Source organism: Adiantum capillus-veneris, chromosome 28 (genome assembly GCF_014529385.1).
Source record: "Adiantum capillus-veneris isolate H3 chromosome 28, ASM1452938v2, whole genome shotgun sequence".
Taxonomy (NCBI): domain Eukaryota; kingdom Viridiplantae; phylum Streptophyta; class Polypodiopsida; order Polypodiales; family Pteridaceae; genus Adiantum; species Adiantum capillus-veneris.
Window position 1 is genome coordinate 45,028,873 of NC_140958.1, and position 17,155 is coordinate 45,046,027.

At 44.0% G+C, this 17,155-nt stretch overlaps 1 pseudogene across 1 annotated transcript in view; it reads right to left on the reverse strand.

Moving 5' to 3' along the window:
* Positions 1-1,543: 1,543 nt before the first annotated feature.
* Positions 1,544-17,155, reverse strand: part of LOC147420361 (dephospho-CoA kinase-like) — a 68,915-nt pseudogene continuing 53,303 nt past the window's right edge. The window contains exons 3-4 of the transcript XR_015186932.1: positions 3,194-3,339; positions 1,544-2,384 (exon numbers count right to left, since the gene is read on the reverse strand). The product of XR_015186932.1 is annotated as a dephospho-CoA kinase-like (transcript). The remainder of the gene's footprint in view (positions 2,385-3,193; positions 3,340-17,155) is intronic.

The following is a 17,155-nucleotide window of genomic DNA, read 5'->3' on the forward strand; positions in this document are numbered from 1 at the left end:
ATCAACCTTGGCAATGAATAATCGAGTATGTAATACAATGGAGACAAGGGGTTGTATATATACCAACCTCAGTAAATTGCGCTACCCAAACTTTGACAAATAAGTAAAATAAACACCTAAAAGCCAAAATAAATAATAGAATCACATTGGACAGTTCACTTGAGATGCCAAAACTCTAACAAAAAGATCATTGACAATAGCGTGCAATTGAGTGCCCATGATCCCTTACTAGAATCACTACCTCTCACAAGAGATATTTTATGAAATGGCTTAAGAAACCCTCGATCCAAAGGACCCACATTAAATTGTTGTTTTAATTTTTTTGAAAGAATCAAAAAAGCAACAGACAAAATTCACTCATATAACAAAATCAAGCCAAAGTCCAGACAAAAGAACTCCACACAATCGATCATCACGAAGCCGATATTACAAACGGACCGAAAAAATTTTAAAAATCTCTGATTAAGTAACTGGTACTAGTCACCACTTACACAAAAATAAAAAAAGATTTACATATATGCTATTCAACTTAATAATATACCTTCATAACGATAGAATAGTCTAAACTTATGAATTATAAGAGGGGAATTACGAATACAAAAGGTAGAAACTTGGAAGAAAAACTAATCACTTTATTTGCTACTTAACAAAACTAGATTAAACCAACCAATGTCCACTTAAAAATGCTTTTAGAAAAGGCATAAGCAAAATAAGTTAAAAGAGCTTACTTGCCTAAAACTTGAAACAAATACTCAAGTTTAAATCTCACACATCTCAAAGACTTAATCCTAGAAATCAAACTCCACACGACAACTTCTAAATGAACTTACTTAGAAGAGGCTAAATATAACCACACTAGTACAAAGTTCGAAACTTGAAAATATGTGACCTCACCTTCACTACTTGTCTAAACATAAAGTTTAAGATTATCACCCTTATCACACATAGCCTGGACAATAACTATGACGTCTCTACTCAAGTTGTCAGTGCCGAGTAGGTAAATGTTTGTATGGAGGTCATTCATGCTTTGAACATACTTTATGAAACCAACGAACTGAGTTTCTATCGCCCTCTGGTTCATGCTTTGAACATACTTTATGAAACCAACGAAGTGACTTTCAATCACCCTCTGGAGATGATGGGCATACCCAATCATGATAAAGGCTAGAATTTGTCAAGTAAAAGCAAAAATGCAACAAGCGCGAAAGATCTAAACAGCTTGAATAATTTCTCAATCCTCATGAAATCGAGAAAAGTAAAGATACCAAACAGTTACCTTTCAACAATCTTTAATGCTAGCACTTCACCCCTCATTATTTAGTTTGACTTTCATGGCATATGAGTGCATGTGTCTCAAGCGCACACATGCACTCCACCCTTCATTATTAGTTTGACTTTCCTAAATCTTCAAGGTTTACCATGGCATATGAGTGAATGTGTCTCAAGCGCACACATACATGGAACAATAGCATATTTGATTGTTCATCTACTCATTAATTATTTACTTTCATTCTCCAACATTTTCCTAGCGACACACACTTTCCTCACAAATGTCCTAGTTTCCTTGGTTATTGAACATTGTTGCTTCAAAATGATCAAAATTGGCTACAAATAGGCCCTCCAATCTTCTTTGTTGATATGCTTGTGCAGGTGTGAAGTTTCATATTGATATGAATGAGAGAAAGAGAGACATCTGTGCCTTTGAGACCATAGGTCTGATATAATACATAAAAGGATGGAGATTGGCCAAGAATAATAAAGACAGCAGTAATATGGCCAGTCCCTACTACCAAGAGAGAACACCCAATTCTGTAGCTTCAAAACCCCCATAGCACGAAAATTTTCTGATCAGCTGCATTCTTGTCAAAGCATAAATATAGCCCTCACATAAGCTGTCTCTCTTTGTCATGTATAAATGTTCTCTCACTATTAGCCAATTGTGTGAGACCACTTTTTGTCGATCCAGACAATGCATGTCGTAAATTATCTTACAGAATACCAAAAAGCAAACACCAACGCAACCACAGACATTATTCCTGTCCTTGAAAACAATGCTTCCTTCCAAGTTAAAGGGATTGTAACTTGTTTGTAAATGTTCTGTACCTGCTCTTTCATAGCCTCCAAGGAATGGCAGTTATCGATGACTAAATCAGCACGATTACGTTTCACATCCAAGGGCAGCTGCGAATTGATCTTTTGCAAGGCATACGAGGCGGACTTCCTGAGTTATGGAGTCCACCCACACCACAATCACTGGTTTGGTCAGTCTGTTCAATTTGGCCTCAAACAAAAGCGGAACATCCATGATGACAACTTTGGTTCCCTTGATCCAATGTTTGAAGAGTTCCCAATAAAGACCCATGCCGATTGAGAGCGACATGGCACTGCACAGAGGAAAAGGTAACATAAATCAATGGTCCATGCATGAACACAGGTCTGTGCTCCTTTCTAAAGTTTTCTTTTCTCTGAAGGTGCCTGTCTGGTTGTTTGCCTTCTTGCAAGCCTCTCACCATTAGTTTATCAGATTCTCCCACCCGTTTTCCCTCTTTCCCTCTCTCTTTATGCGATGGTTTTTCTGAACATTCAACTAAGTCTGATTTCTGCTGCTCCTCTTTAAGTTCTTGGACCTGCTTGATCCAATGCTCTCTTTCCTTCTTGAGCTGTTCTACCTCCATCATCAAGTCAGCTTCATGTGTACTGACAAAACCAGTTCTAACCATTTCATAGGGGTGCTTCAGGACAGTGTTCAATCTCTCTTTCATTGTTGTCCATGCCTGTTGCATTATACTCTTTAATTGTTGCCTTAGTACCTGCACATCCCCTTCTGACATCTGTACTCCATTGACATCTAACTCCTCTTGATTCAAAACCTGCTGCTCCATATCCAACAAAGGTTTAAGCCTCTGCTCAGACATCATATTCAGAACCTGCAAATTGCATTTCTACTGGCCAATTGCTCCAGCTCATGGTTCACTTTCCCTTCTAGAGTCATTGTGATATGTTGTTTTGCATTCCCTCTTTGTTTGTTTGCTTGCGTATGTGTTTGTGTGTGTATGGGTGGGTGGGTTCTATCATTACATACTTTGGGGTGTGTGTGTTATGGGTTGGGTGGGTGCGTTGGGTAGGAGCTTGTTTTGATAGTGGGTTTCGTTTGTTTAAAATCAAACCATGAGATCTATAGTCAAAAGCTTACTTGTTGAGCACTCGACGTTTCCCAGGATCAGAGAAGATCATCGCTCCAAGACGTGTGCGGTCAATTTCTCCATTTTCTTGCAGTACTTCTTTTCCAAAAGCTGCAACTACACGCCTCCATGCAAGAGTCCCTTTCCTTAATGCTGCCTGAACATCCAGCTCTAATATATTAGTATGCTTCAAGCCGCATTCCTCCATTGACACCATCAGTGCCTTCCATGAGAACTAGATTAACATAGCTCAAAAACTACACAAACTGCAATCACCATGTTATAATAAAAAATGACCTCTAATCTGAATTATGTTTGGGTTGGGTGTACCACAACTTAATATTCTTTGTTAAAAGCCTGGTAGAGCTAAACAAGGAATAAAGAAAGCATGTCAACGATCTCCAGTAGTTTCCGTTTCCTACTTACAAAGTTGTGGAACACACCCAGAGAGAGAGAGAGAGAGAGAGAGACGGCCACGCTCGCCCCCTCCTTTAATGTTGCCGACCTTGCCAACTTGACACCCTTGCCGTAAGGTAGGCTACCGTGGTCCTTGCAGCCATTGTTGACTGCTATTGGTGCAACTGTCACGAGGAGATGTATTTTTTCTGTTGTGTTCTTTGAATATGTAATACCAAGGGAATCAAGGACTATTGTACAAAGACTAATGTCATGAATATGGTGCAATCAATTGAAAATGTGACAGTTGCCATTAATTTGTCGAAAGGAAATTCCGATGGAATTAAAGGCATCAAAAGAGAGTCTCAAGGCAAACAATTTTCAGCCAAGGGCAATGTTGCAACAAAGCCATCTATGCCTCCCACAAAGAAACCCTCCATTGATGTAGCTAACAAGTCCAAGAAAAATTTTGTCAAGTGCAATTTTGTCAGGTGCAACGGAAGTGAAATGGTGACAAGATCTAGACTTTCACTTCCACAAATCTTAACTTCTTTCCTTGCTTGAATGTGTGCTGTTTAGCAAAAATGATGCTTCCTTTTAAAGAGAGAGAGAGAGAGATTCCATGGGGTCCCAAACCCTCTCAAGGGCCCCCCAATCCATTACCGGATTGGTACTTGCTTTTGATTGCATAAATGGAATGTACACATAAGCAATACTTTAATGCAAACTCTATTGACTCGAATGGGGAATGTCGCCGCGTTAATCATTCAAAATGAGACACCTCCGGGGCTAATTTAATACATCTTTGGATCCGTCTAGATGAGGGGTTGCTGATGGCCACCAAGAGGTAGATCTAGGGTTGATTTGCGCTCCCGGTGTGAGAGAAATGAAGGCTGGCTGCAAAAACGCAGATCTGATTGCAAAATTGAAGCTGAACTGTCGCGTAAAGCAAGGCTGAAAACACAAATGATGTTGAAGCCGATGATGGACAGCAATGGGAGCAAGAGCGCTCGATGCAGCAGCTAAAAAGGGTGAATCGGGTGATGGACTTGTCTGCATCTGTACCAGGCAGCCAATAGATCTCTGATCTATCGCGATATATCTCCTCGTCGTCAAGCTCCTAGCGCGTACGGCCCACCAAACGGGCACGAGAACTCACCGCACGCAATGCCACACCAAGAGGGTGTGTACACAGCAAGGGGAATGGAACGCTACCAAGGGGGAGAGAGATCACTAGAGAAAACCCTAGAGAGACATCGATGGTGGTCAGAAACGCTAGAGAGAGGGTGAGGCCACACACGGAGAAAACGCTAGAGAGTGAGAGTGTGCCAAAATGCTGAAGCTCTGCAATGATCACAACACATGCCAAAAGTACAAGGGGAGGGGTTGCATATATTGGCAAATCCCAGATTTGCCCTACGTACTGCAAAACCCCACGATCCTGAAAAATGGCTCATAAAGACTGTAAATTCGCTAAAAGTGATCTGACACACATATTTAGTAGCAAAACTGCAAAGCATTCGAGACTCTGACCCCGAGAAACCCTAGCAACCGGAGTCCCGCCTCATGCCAACCTATCGGGTGAGCAACATCGTGGAGTGCATCGCCGAGAACACTCAAATACAGCCGGGCACAGCCACAAAACAAACCTCACTCCTTAATCTGCTCCTAGGAGACACTCGAGCCACCACCGAACAGGAATCTGAACTCTAACACCCCCTCTCAGCTCCTCAACGGAAAACAAGTCGAAGGGAGCGGGCATGAGAAGATAATGTCGCATGTAGAAGGACTTTGGTGAAGATATCAGCAGGGTTATCTGAAAGTTGGGATGTACTCTAGTCGGATAGAGCCATCCTTGGTCTTCTCACGAACAAAATGGTATTGTATCTCTATATGCTTGGCCTAGGCATGGAACACCGGGTTCCTCGCAATGGCTATACAACTCTGGTTGTCAAAGTACACAACGGTCGTCTGCTAGGGAATGCCCACCTCCAAAAGTAGCCTCCGAATCCACACTGACTCACATGTAGCACTGCAAACAACTCGGTATTCTGCCTTTGTCGAAGATAAGGCAATTATAGGCTGTTTGAAGTTGTTTCTTGCTGCTCCATGCAACTGCTCTTGAGCCAAAAGAAAAGGTGTAGCCTGTAGTCGACCGTTGTCCATCTGGATCTCCACCCCAATCAGAATCACTCCATCCTCATAGAATGATTTGGGAGTTTGTACCTCCAACCGCATAGTGAATGCCTAATGACTTGCGACCGCAGAGTCCGAAGAGCCTGCACCAAATGAGACTTGACGGGTTTCTACATGAAAGAACTTAGAAGTCCCACCGGGAAACTGACATCAAACCGGGTGTTGAGTACCCAAATGAGAGAACCAACCAATTTTCGATACATTGTAGCATCTGCTACATCTGAAGAATCATACCGTGACAACTTCTGATTGGAATCCATAGGGGTTGAGATAGGTTTGCACTTGGTCATGCCAAATGGTTCCAACGATTCTTGGATATAGCGCTCCTGGGAAAGAAAGATGTCAGACAGAGATCATCGTGTAATATCGGCTTCACGTCAATCGGGTGGAAAATCTGAAGATGTTGAATCTCGCAAAGTCTCCAATAGCCACTTTGGCAACTTGTCAGTCTGCTCCCCAGGGAGGAGCTACTGGTATATCTGGCTCTAGCTCTGCATTATGATGAGAACCACTATCATCGGGAATGGGTGCATTCTCCTCCGACGGGACAAGGGTAGAAGAAGAGGGTTCATCAAGAGGCAAATCAAAATCTGGGTCTCCAAGTATCGGCAAATCAGGGGTCGTCATAGAAGACTTGGGAGTGGAAGCCCCCTCTGAAGGTAAAAACTCGTCGAAAACAACATCACGGCTGAGTACAACATCCTTCTTCTTTGGATCATAAAGTCGATATTCCTCGGAAAGAGAGTTGTAGCCGACAAAAATTATTCTCTTCGACTTGAGGTCAAACTTCCCCCTTTGCTCCTTCACTACATGGACATATTCATCGCTCCCAAAAATTTGAAAGTGGGAGACCTCGGGCTCCTTACCCAAATAGGCTTCAAATGGGGTCTTCTTAGAAACTACAAAGGTGGGAGATCGGTTTATGGTATGAACTGCCATCGCATCTGCCTCTGCCCATAAAGACTTTGGCAAATCTCCATGCTTAAGCACGGTTCGTGCCATTTCTACCACTGTCCTATTCTTCTGCTCCACGACTCCATTCTCTGAACGTGATCCGGTATTCGAAAGCCATCGCTTGATGCCATAGTCCGCACAAAACTAAATGAAAGCATTGGAGGTAAACTCCCCGCCTTTGTCCGATTGAATAGTCTTCAACACTAGATTGCTTTCCTTCTCCACAAGAGAACACCAATTCTTGAAGAGGCCAAATGCCTCATACTTGTGTTGTAGAAAGTATACCCAAGTAATGTAAGGTGCATCGGAAGTGAATGTTGAACTTTGCTCAAAATGAGTGCTCCGAACTGTGCTCAAGGTTCCTTTTACTTACGGAAGGGAGAGCCTTCCACTCCTTTAATGAGAGAGTGCAAGTGATCACAAACAAAGTGGATAAACACTGTGAATGAAGGTGTTGAGACTGAGAGATAGAGAGAAAAGAATACGACACCAGACAAGTTGTCAAACCCTCCTACGAAGGCCCCACTCTCTATGGCGAGATCAATCTACTATTGATTGCACAAATCTCTACAATGCTTTGGACTTACCGGCGATGTCGACGACGTTGAGGACGACGACGAGACGGACTAAAACCTTAAAACGCTAATGGCTGAAATCTGTAAATCTTTATCTGCTGAATTTTGACTCTATGTCGGTGATGATGTCGGTGATGATGTCGATGGCGACGATGCGACGACGACACGCTGAAAACGCAGATGCTGAAATCTGTGTTTTCCGGGCTGACTGCAAACTACACTGGATATGACGGTGCGGCGCGGATCTACTGCGGGAAGGTGAGGTCTGCGAGGTTTGGGACTTCTACTGCGATGTCTGACTGCTGAAAACTGAGAACGCTGGATCTTACTGAGGTTCCGTCGCGATGAATCTACAAAACACCAAGGCTGGTCTGCAAACCAAAAACGCTAGGGCTGGTTATGTCCTGCTGGAGAACTTTGCTAACGCTAGGGCTGATCTGTTGTGTCGTTGTGGAATCTGCTAACGCTAGGACTGATCTGCTCTCTTGCTGTCACTAGGGCTGATCTGCAATGCAAACGCCAGGGCTGATCTGTCATGCAAAAACGCTAGGCTTTTAGATGGGTTGAAAACGCTAGGTCTATCAGGAAGGTGGTCTTGCTGAGAAGGTGCCTGTTGAACGCGAAGTTCCTGCCGCCTCTTCTACCAGAAAGTGCTAGCGCTAGGTTTCTTATGTATTGGCTTAGTCAAATTGCCCTTCCCAATTCCCAACAAAAGTCACTTTAAAATAATAAGTGAAAAATGTCAAAAATAGGGAAAATAGGTCTATGCACTGTAAAAATGCTCCTGATGGGTTCTGAAGGAAATCTAATGATCATGCTTTGTGCAACCAGAGGATATGCATCTATTCTAAGTGTCTGGACATGCACGGTTTGCGAACAAACTCACAAAAGTGCCAGATCACTTCCTCAGCTAACTGAACTGAACCCCTGTCATGAAGTAGCTTGTCCACGTACACATAGGGTTAGATGTACACGTGACATCCCCTCCTTTTCATGAAAAGATGAAATGTTTGCATTCAAGGAATTCACATTCCATATCTCTTCCTTGGCATGACACAGTATCCGAAAGAGCACAAGAAGGATTGAGCATCAAGCATCAGCATTTCCATTGTGTTTTGCCACAATTGATTGATTTCGATCAGAAAGTCAAGATTCGACCCCATTGTTTGCGTGTGTTTGATGAACGGTTTGGCACTCCGTCACTTTGTTAACCTACATTGCATGCACAGTTTTTTCGAAGGAATAGAATTTTTCTAGTCACTTTACATGGAATGGTATGTTCATGTTTTTGTGTTAAAAGTGGTTTTAAGAATTTTCATCCTCGGAAATTCTTGAAGAAGATAGACGCATGACTATAGACGAAGTTGAAGCATTGAAGGAGCCACAGAAGACTTTGTGTCGCTTTCGGCGCGGCCCAAAGAAGCAAGCATTGCAGACCTTTATGAAGTTCAAGTATCGCATGACCCACGCATCAGAGTGGGCAGGCGAAGAGTCCTTTCCAAGATTTCAGACATTGTTGGCGATCTCCCTCGACGCCATACAGTTCGGTACCAGTACCTCACTCTAGGGAATGTTCTAATCTACTAATTGATTCCCTTTTTCCTTTCTTTCCTTGTGCCTTGCGACCTACGGGTAGCGTCTTTCGCTTCCCTGTCCATTGGCACGTCACAGTCGATCATCCAAACCCTAAGAAACTATCATCTGATTACTCTTTCTTTGGAATCCTTTGATGAACTTGCATCTGGTTTCCTTAGTTCGTCAGAACCCTCTGATTCGCCAGAATCTTGTGATGATGTATTATCTGGTTCCCTTGATTCATTCTCTTCACTAGAAAACTCTTACCTCTTTTATACTATCGTGCCCGTCGCATAAGTCAATGAGCCGGCATCCATTCCAAATCGTTGAAATCATAGCAAAACCGGTCATTTTCAAGTGATGCCAAGGCATGATGACATTTCTTGCATATTCATCGTTCTTTTCAAGTAAGATGTTGCCTTTCTCTCCCTGGAATGTTCTGAGAGCCACGCTCCAGAGAAGGCGACGTCAAACTGTTGTTCAACTCAAGGGCTCGATGGGTGTCCTAGCCCGACTCCCTTCCTTGAACTCCTTGGTTTTCTTGTTGATCTGGTCATTGTCAAAAGAGGACGACCTCTCCTCCTTTAAACGGCTAGATGGCCTTCCATGCCTTCTAGACTTTGTTTCAAAAATCGTCTTCAAAGGAATCTTGTCTTAGGTGCTTAGAAATTTAAGAAGCTTCTTAGCACCCTTGAACACTTCAAATGGCGTCTTTTCCGTATGTCGTTGTAGGCAAACTCCACCAAGGGCAAAGACTTTTCCCATTTAGTCTTCTGATCCAAAGAAGAAGACTTTAACAAATTCAAAATAATTGAATTGGTTATTTCCAAATTACCCAGGGTGGAATGATGACGAGGAATGCAACCACGTGCTAATGTTCTCCCAGATTGCCATCCAAACAACTCATGAATCAGGGTCTCTGTCGGAGACTATTGTCTCAGGCATGCCATGTAGTCTGAAAATCTGTGCAACGAACAGTATCGCTAAATGATCCGGCTTGACTGTTTTCTTCACTGGAATGAAGTGAGCTTGCTTGCTAAATCTATCAATGATAGTCCAAATGCCATCATGCCCACTCTGTGTCTTCGGGAGATCAAAAATGAAATCCATAGCAATACTTTCCCAGGGGTGAGTGGGAATGGATAAAGGCTATAACAATCCCTGTGCCTTATGCCTGTCAAACTTGACCTTCTGGCATACCAAGCAACTACGCACAAAGTCGTCCACATCTTTCTTGAGTTTGGCCAAAAGGAGTAACGCTCCACTCCTTTCAAGGTGGTGCCAATGCTGATGTGACCCGTAAAAGGTGGACTATGGCATTTAGTTAGAATCTTTTCCCTCAACGGCTATGTAACGTACAACGTCGTTTTCTTCATCAAGTAGCCATCCCGTATGGAATATCCCACTACTACCTCCCCATTCTGTATTCAAGTGAATACATCCAAAAAAATTTAAATCTGTGGCGTACTGATCAACTATGTCCTCGAAACTTCTATGGTGAATCGCGGAAATAGCCAAGACTAGCCGCTTCCGAGTCTGCCACCAAGTTCTTCTGTCCCTATACATGGACAATCTGGAAGTAAAATTGTGACAAGATGTTAGCCCACCGCATCTGCTTTTCCGAAAGCTGCTTCTATGACAAGAAGTAGCATAAACTTTGATGATCAGTGAAGACCGTGAAATCGGCTCCAAGTAGGTAATGTCGCCACCGAGTAAGAGCATGAAGCACTGCCAAAAGCTCTTTCTCATAAATCTGTGTTGTCAATTATGGCATTGAAAACAATCGGCTTTCATAGGCAATCACATGGCCTTCTTGCATTAAGACCGCTCCCAGACTACAACCACAAGCATCACAATATACTTCAAATGACTTTTACAAATCCGGCAAAGTCAATACTAGTCCAGTAGTCAATTTCTCTTTCAGTGTCTGAAAGGCAGTCACTTCTGTGGGTCCCCACGAGAAAGGGACTCCTTTTTGTGTCAGAATGTGCGAAGGGGAAGCTACCTCTGCAAACTTTCGAATGAACCGCCGGTAGTAAGAACACAAACCCAAGAAACTTCTGACTTCATGAACATTCTTCAAATTGGGCCAACCACGAATAGTGTCAATCTTGGCCAGGTCTATCTGTACTCCTGCTCCTGAGACGATGTGTCCCAAGAAGTGCATCTGCGGCAAGAAAAATTCACTCTTTTTGGCATTGATAACTAAGTTGTGATCTCGCAATGCTTGAAAGACTTGTAGCAGATGGTGTCTATGTTCTACTTCATCCTTGGAAAGACTATAATGTCATCAAAGAAAGTGCCGACAATTGATCTATACTCTCTGAAAATCCTATCCATCATTCGGTTGAAAGTCGTTGGAGCATTGGTAAGGCCAAAAGGCATCACCAAAAATTCGTACAAACCAAAGCTCGCACGAAAGGCCGTCTTGTAGACATCTACCGGAGCGATTCGGATCTGATGTTATCCGCTTTTCAAATCAATCCTGCTGAAACAAGAGGATCCCTGAAGTCTGGCAAGAATATCATCGATCCTTGGAATCGGAAATCTGGCCAGATCTATCTGTACTTTTTCTGTTGAGACGATGTGTCTATCTCAGGCAAGAAAAACTTTCTCTTTATAAGCAATTTATGCTTCCTCAGTGTCTGGAAAACCCACAAATGATCGGTATTCTTTGAAAATCCAAAAAGTCATCCTGAAAGCTGTCTTGTAGACGTCTTCAGGAGCAATACAGATCTGATGATAATGACTTCTTTATATCAATTCAGCAAGTAGAATTTTAAACTCTGTCGAGTATATAATCGATCCTCGTAATGTGGAAATCTGTTCTAGTTTATTGTTTCTTTACCTTGGCCTTGGCTAACGCTGTAAGGTGACCGGTTCGGTGGTGTACTACCACGAATCAATCATGTGATCTTCACGACGTAAAGGAGGTAACTCGCTTTGTACGCCTTCAGAGAAACAATTAGCCTCTATTGCTAAAAAATCTTGTCGTTTCTTTTCGAGGTCAAACATATTCGACCTTTAATCATCATTCAATTCTCTCAAGAAAAATCAAGTAAAGAAACTGAATTTCATCAAGTACAATCTCTTTGCTCTTCATTTGTCAAAGTCGTTTTCTCAGCCCAATAGTCAACCACGGCGTTGTTCTTGTGGTACCAAGGGATTTCAAGGAGGACGTCACAACCTTCCTAAGGGTATTACGTAGAATTCCTAGTGCCCTGAGTACCCCTGACATTGCAAACGAAGTTTGCCAATGATCGGTGTAATGGCAACATCCCATCCAAGCGCCGGTAGAACTGCCTCCGCCTATGGCCTCACCTGTCGGGTATAATTCCAAATCGAGCCGCCAATTCAAGAAGTTGGACTTGGCTCCTCCATCAAAGAAAAATGAGGGCTTCCTGATCTTTCACTTTGCCCCAAGGGCGGCAAAAGTTTTGTACTTTTCGTTCATCTGATTCGGTTCGGGCCCCACGCAATGTGGTACCAGCTATGCTTTCATCTGTTTTTTTCTTCCGCACTCGATTGTTCTTTTCTTCCGCACTCCGCTGCTGCTCTGTAACTCTTGAATTTATGTTCTTTGGTTCATATTCTTTTGAAGAATTCTTATCCATCTCTTTCTACGAGTACAAGTTCTGTTTTTCTGCACTCGTCTGTCCTTTCGGCTTTCCTCCCGACCTGAGAGGAGAAGCAATGGCTACATGCCATCTCGAGTAAATCTTATTAATCAGGTGTCTCGCCAATCGCATGTCCTTGGAGTACTTGATCAATCTGTTCACACATATGCCAATCTACAGTTGACGTTTGTACTCCACACTAGCAAACTTGTCTGAAAAAACATTTACCCAAATCTTTATTCTTTTCTTCAATTCTCGTGCCAGATTTTCAACTTTTCTTTGCCTTTCAAGTGAGAGGTGTCATCTCTGTCAAATTCTTCACGAGAACCCATGTGTAATCTGGGATTCGTTATGGCTTTGCCCTATAAGACAGAGAGATGAAGACGGGAGCGCGCCCGATGCGCGATGTATGAAGGGTGAGAGTGGCTAATAAGTCCGGGGTCGCGACATGAAGATTCTTTTCCAAAAGCTGTGTGCGCTGCAAAAAGGATCAGATCCTCCGTAGAAGAAGAATCTTTCTGTGCTCTGATACCACTGTAACAAACTTGGACACCCCAAGTCAAGATTCTACCCCGACACAGCAAAGATTCACTTCAAAAAGTACTTCACCACTTCAAATCACAGTTCAAAAGAGAGTCGACAAGGCGCGGCGTAGTTCCGTGCCAAGAGGTATTGGCCCCAAAGACTGGCGTCTCTTTCGGTATTTCTTTTATATTAATCTTTGAGCAAAGTACAACTCCCGCAAGGTCCTCCTCTCTCAGACTCTGTGTCCAAATGCTTTGAAGAGTGAGGCCCTTATGGCTCTTCTATTCTTACAAGGGATGCCAAAAGCAGAGCCCCAAAATCAATCAAACTCAAAAGCAAAAGTTCCAAAAGTAATTGATCCTCAAAAACTGGCAAAAAGCAGCCAACGCAAATTACGGAATTCCGTACAGTACTGCCACGTCAGCAGCCAATGCAAAATCAAGGATTTCCATACAGTACTATTACGTTAGCTGTCAGCGCAAAATCAAGAATTTCTGTATAATACTGCCACGTCAGCTGTTAGCGCAAAATCAAGGATTTCTGTGCAGTCAGCCACATCATCACTTTGCCGTGTGTGTGTGCGCGTGCGCGTGCACATTGCATTGCCACATCATCAATTTGTGACACCGTGAGGCACCACTATCTAGAATCCAATCACAATCATCTCGTCCCACAAGAGTCAACTCAACCTCCGATGTTCTTGGGGAGTCCTTGGAAGGGAGAATCTCCAAATGAACAAAGGGTCGTGACTGCACCATTGCCGCCGAAGAAGTCGAAGCTCTCCAACTCGCTTTGGACACTTCCTCCAATGATGTCCCTTCTCACCGCAACTATTGCAATGCCGTTCCACCTTCAAGACTTCCTATTTGGCATCATTGTTCTTTAGTGTTGTTGCTTTTCTTCTTACCCTTCTACTTCTTGTTGTTGGAAGAACCGGTCAAGGCTTCGAACCTCACTTCTTCCCCATATTGAACCGCTCCTCATCCAATACCATTGAAACAATCTCATCCCAATAGATAGTATTCACTCGTAATCAATGAAGGATAGAGGTTGGTGTACCGAGGAGGTAATAGGGCCAAGAGTTGGATGGCCATATCCTCTAAACAGATAAGCTTTCCCATATAAAGTATCTCTTCTAAAGCTCCTGCATCTTGTTGATGTGATCCTACATGGAAGAGTTCTTCGCATCCAAGGTCCTCGACTGCACCTCAAGGACTATCCGCTTCGTGGAGAAACTCAATCATAAAGTGAAGAAAGCCGATCCCAAATCAACCTTTGCATCTTTCATCAATCGTACATAGCTAGTAACTGATGGTGTACTGTTGAGGATAATGAAAGACGGGATTCGAGCACTGACACGCTCCCATAACTTTGCTCCGATAGTGTCCTTTGGCTTTTGAAAGTTGCTCAAGACAAAACCTCCAAGCTCGTAAGAGTCAAAGACCGCCATCATCAAAGCTTTCCAAATGGCATAGTTGTCTCTATTCAATTGCCGATCCGAGGGAAAAGTAGGAAGGGTAGGTATCTTGATTGATTGATCACCTACGCCAGAGCAGAACTGGACCAATCTCCCTACTCCTCGTTGACAGGTGGTTCACCACCACCATCGATAGTACCCTCATTGACTACTTTGTCATCACAGGCTGAATTTGTGTTAGAATCATCACTCCTCTCCATGGTGTTGAAGAACCTGGCATGTGACGAGGCTAGGTTGAGGTAGAAGTGAGAAAATCTGCAAATCTGCCCACTACAGCCAAAATCAGCCCCAAATGAGTGAAAGACAAAAAAAAAACAGCAAACCATCCCTTTTCGACGTGGAAATTCAGCACCAAAAACTTGCACAAATCATCAATCCGATTCAAAAGCACGTCGTGGCTCTGATACCATGTCAAAGGTGCAGCAAAAAAGGGTGAATCGGGTGATGAACTTGTCTGCAACTGCGAGCAAACTTTCTCTCCGTACCAAGCAACCAATAGATCTCAGATCTATCGCGATGGATCTCCTCCTCGTCAACCTCCTAGCACGTACCGCCCACCGAATGGACATGGAAACTCACCGCACGCAATGCCACACCGAGAGAGTGTGCACACGGCAAGGGGAAGGGAGTGCTAGCAAGGGAGAGAGAGATCGCTCGAGAAAACGCTTGAGAGAGAGAGAAAGAGATAGATAGATAGATAGATTGAATTATCGTCCACGGAGGTCAGATATGACCCATGGGACCAAAACAAGCATTACAACGGTGGCGTTTGTAGCAAATCGCACTGATACATATCAGTTAAGGACTGAGGGTCCATTGGGAAGATGAAAAAGACAAAAACCTAAGAGGGATCAGCTATGGGGAGAGCCGATTTGGGGTTTCAAAACTCCTGGATGATGGCTTTACCACCTCGGTAGACTGTCCATTTGCCTTGTTTGCGGGCTTCATGTACCTTCTTGAGCTCTTCACTTTTGCGTTTTGAGTTGTAGTGGGGTGAGTTCTTCTGCGATCCAAAACTTGGTGTCTTTGAGAAGACATGATTGTTGGAGAAGCTTGAGCCGACCTTCCCTACTTTCGAATTCAAGGATGGCATGCCCACTTGGTATTGGCATGTCAGGGCCTCTCGAGGTGATACAACCTATTGCGTTGTAGTCAAGCTTGATCGGCTTGAGAGTTTCGTTAAGGAAGTTGATGCGTTCCAAGAAGTCGTTCTTGGTCATTTCCCATGCTTGAGGTAGCCCATCAATGCGGATCTTGAGGGTATTTCCTTCTTGGAGTCGTTGTTCTCGAAGCTCTACTGTCACACATGTCTTCACCTTCGCAAGGGTTGCCGAGTGGGTTTCGATGGCCTTGGCTTCGACTTCTTTCACTTTGTTGGTGGCGAGATCGACCATGGAATCAAATCGTGCCTCAAGCTTGCTAAGACGAGCTTTGAGGTCGCGATTCTCTTCCATGACCCGATCGAGATCTGCTTGAAGGAGTTCGATTCGATAAGATTTGCTCCACGCTGCTAAAACGGCAGCAAAGCTTGGTCGTGTTTTCGCAAAGCTCTTCGGAGTGTTGGCTTTGGTCGTCATGCTTCCGATGCTAATCTTCTTCTTGTTGAGTGCACACACAAAAACCGAAAATCTGTGGGAACCCCTGCTTAGATTAGGGTTTTGTATGCCTTAGAGAATTGTGGGCTTGGGGATGAGAGGGTCGGGGCTTGTGCGAGAACCCCTGTTTATGGGGTTTTGTACCTTGTTTAGTTATCTAACTGGCAGCCGACAAATGAGCATCTTCTTGGAGGGTCTGCTTGGAGAGTCGACAGGGTCGACGAGCACAGGGTCGGCTTGGAGGGTCGACAGGGTCGCCTCGCGTGGAGTACTGGACTGCCTCGGCCTGGAGAGTCGTCAAGGTCGAGGAGCTTGGGCTGCGAGCAACAGATCAATAGTCATGCGCTGGGGAGGGCTTCCTTCTCGACTTGAAGTAGGAGCGTAGCTTAGTGCTAGCCCCCCCCCCCCCACAGGGCTGCCCCTCACCCAGGGGTGGAGCTGTGGAAACGCGAGAAAGGGAAAGCTAAGCTAGGGCACGAAAGAGAGAGAGAGAGAGAGAGAGAGAGAGAGAGAGAGAGAGAGAGAGAGAGAGAGAGAGAGAGAGAGAGAGAGAGAGGATTGATGGTGGTCAGAGACATTAGAGAGAGGGTGAGGCCGCACAAAGAGAAAACGCTAGCAATGAGAGAACGCTAGAGAGTGAGAGTGTGCCCAAACGTTAAAGCCCTACAATGATTACAACACATGCCAAAAGTACAAGGGGAGGGGTTGCATATACAAGCAAATCCCAAATTTGCCCTACCTACTGCAAAACACCATGATCCTCATAATTGGCTAATAAATGCTAATAAGTATGTAAACTCACCAAAAGTGACCTAACACACATATTTAGTAGCAAAACTGCAGAGCACTCAAGACTCTGACCCCGGGAAACCCTAGGAACGAGGGTCCCGCCTCATGCCAGCCTCTCGGGTGAGCAACACCGTGGAGTGCATTGCCACGAATACGTAAGTCTACCTCAAATACGGCCGGGCACAGCCACAAAACAGCCCTCACTCCCTAATCTGCTCCTAGGAGATATTGGAGCCACACCGGACAGGAATCTGAACTCTAACAGGAATGGCCG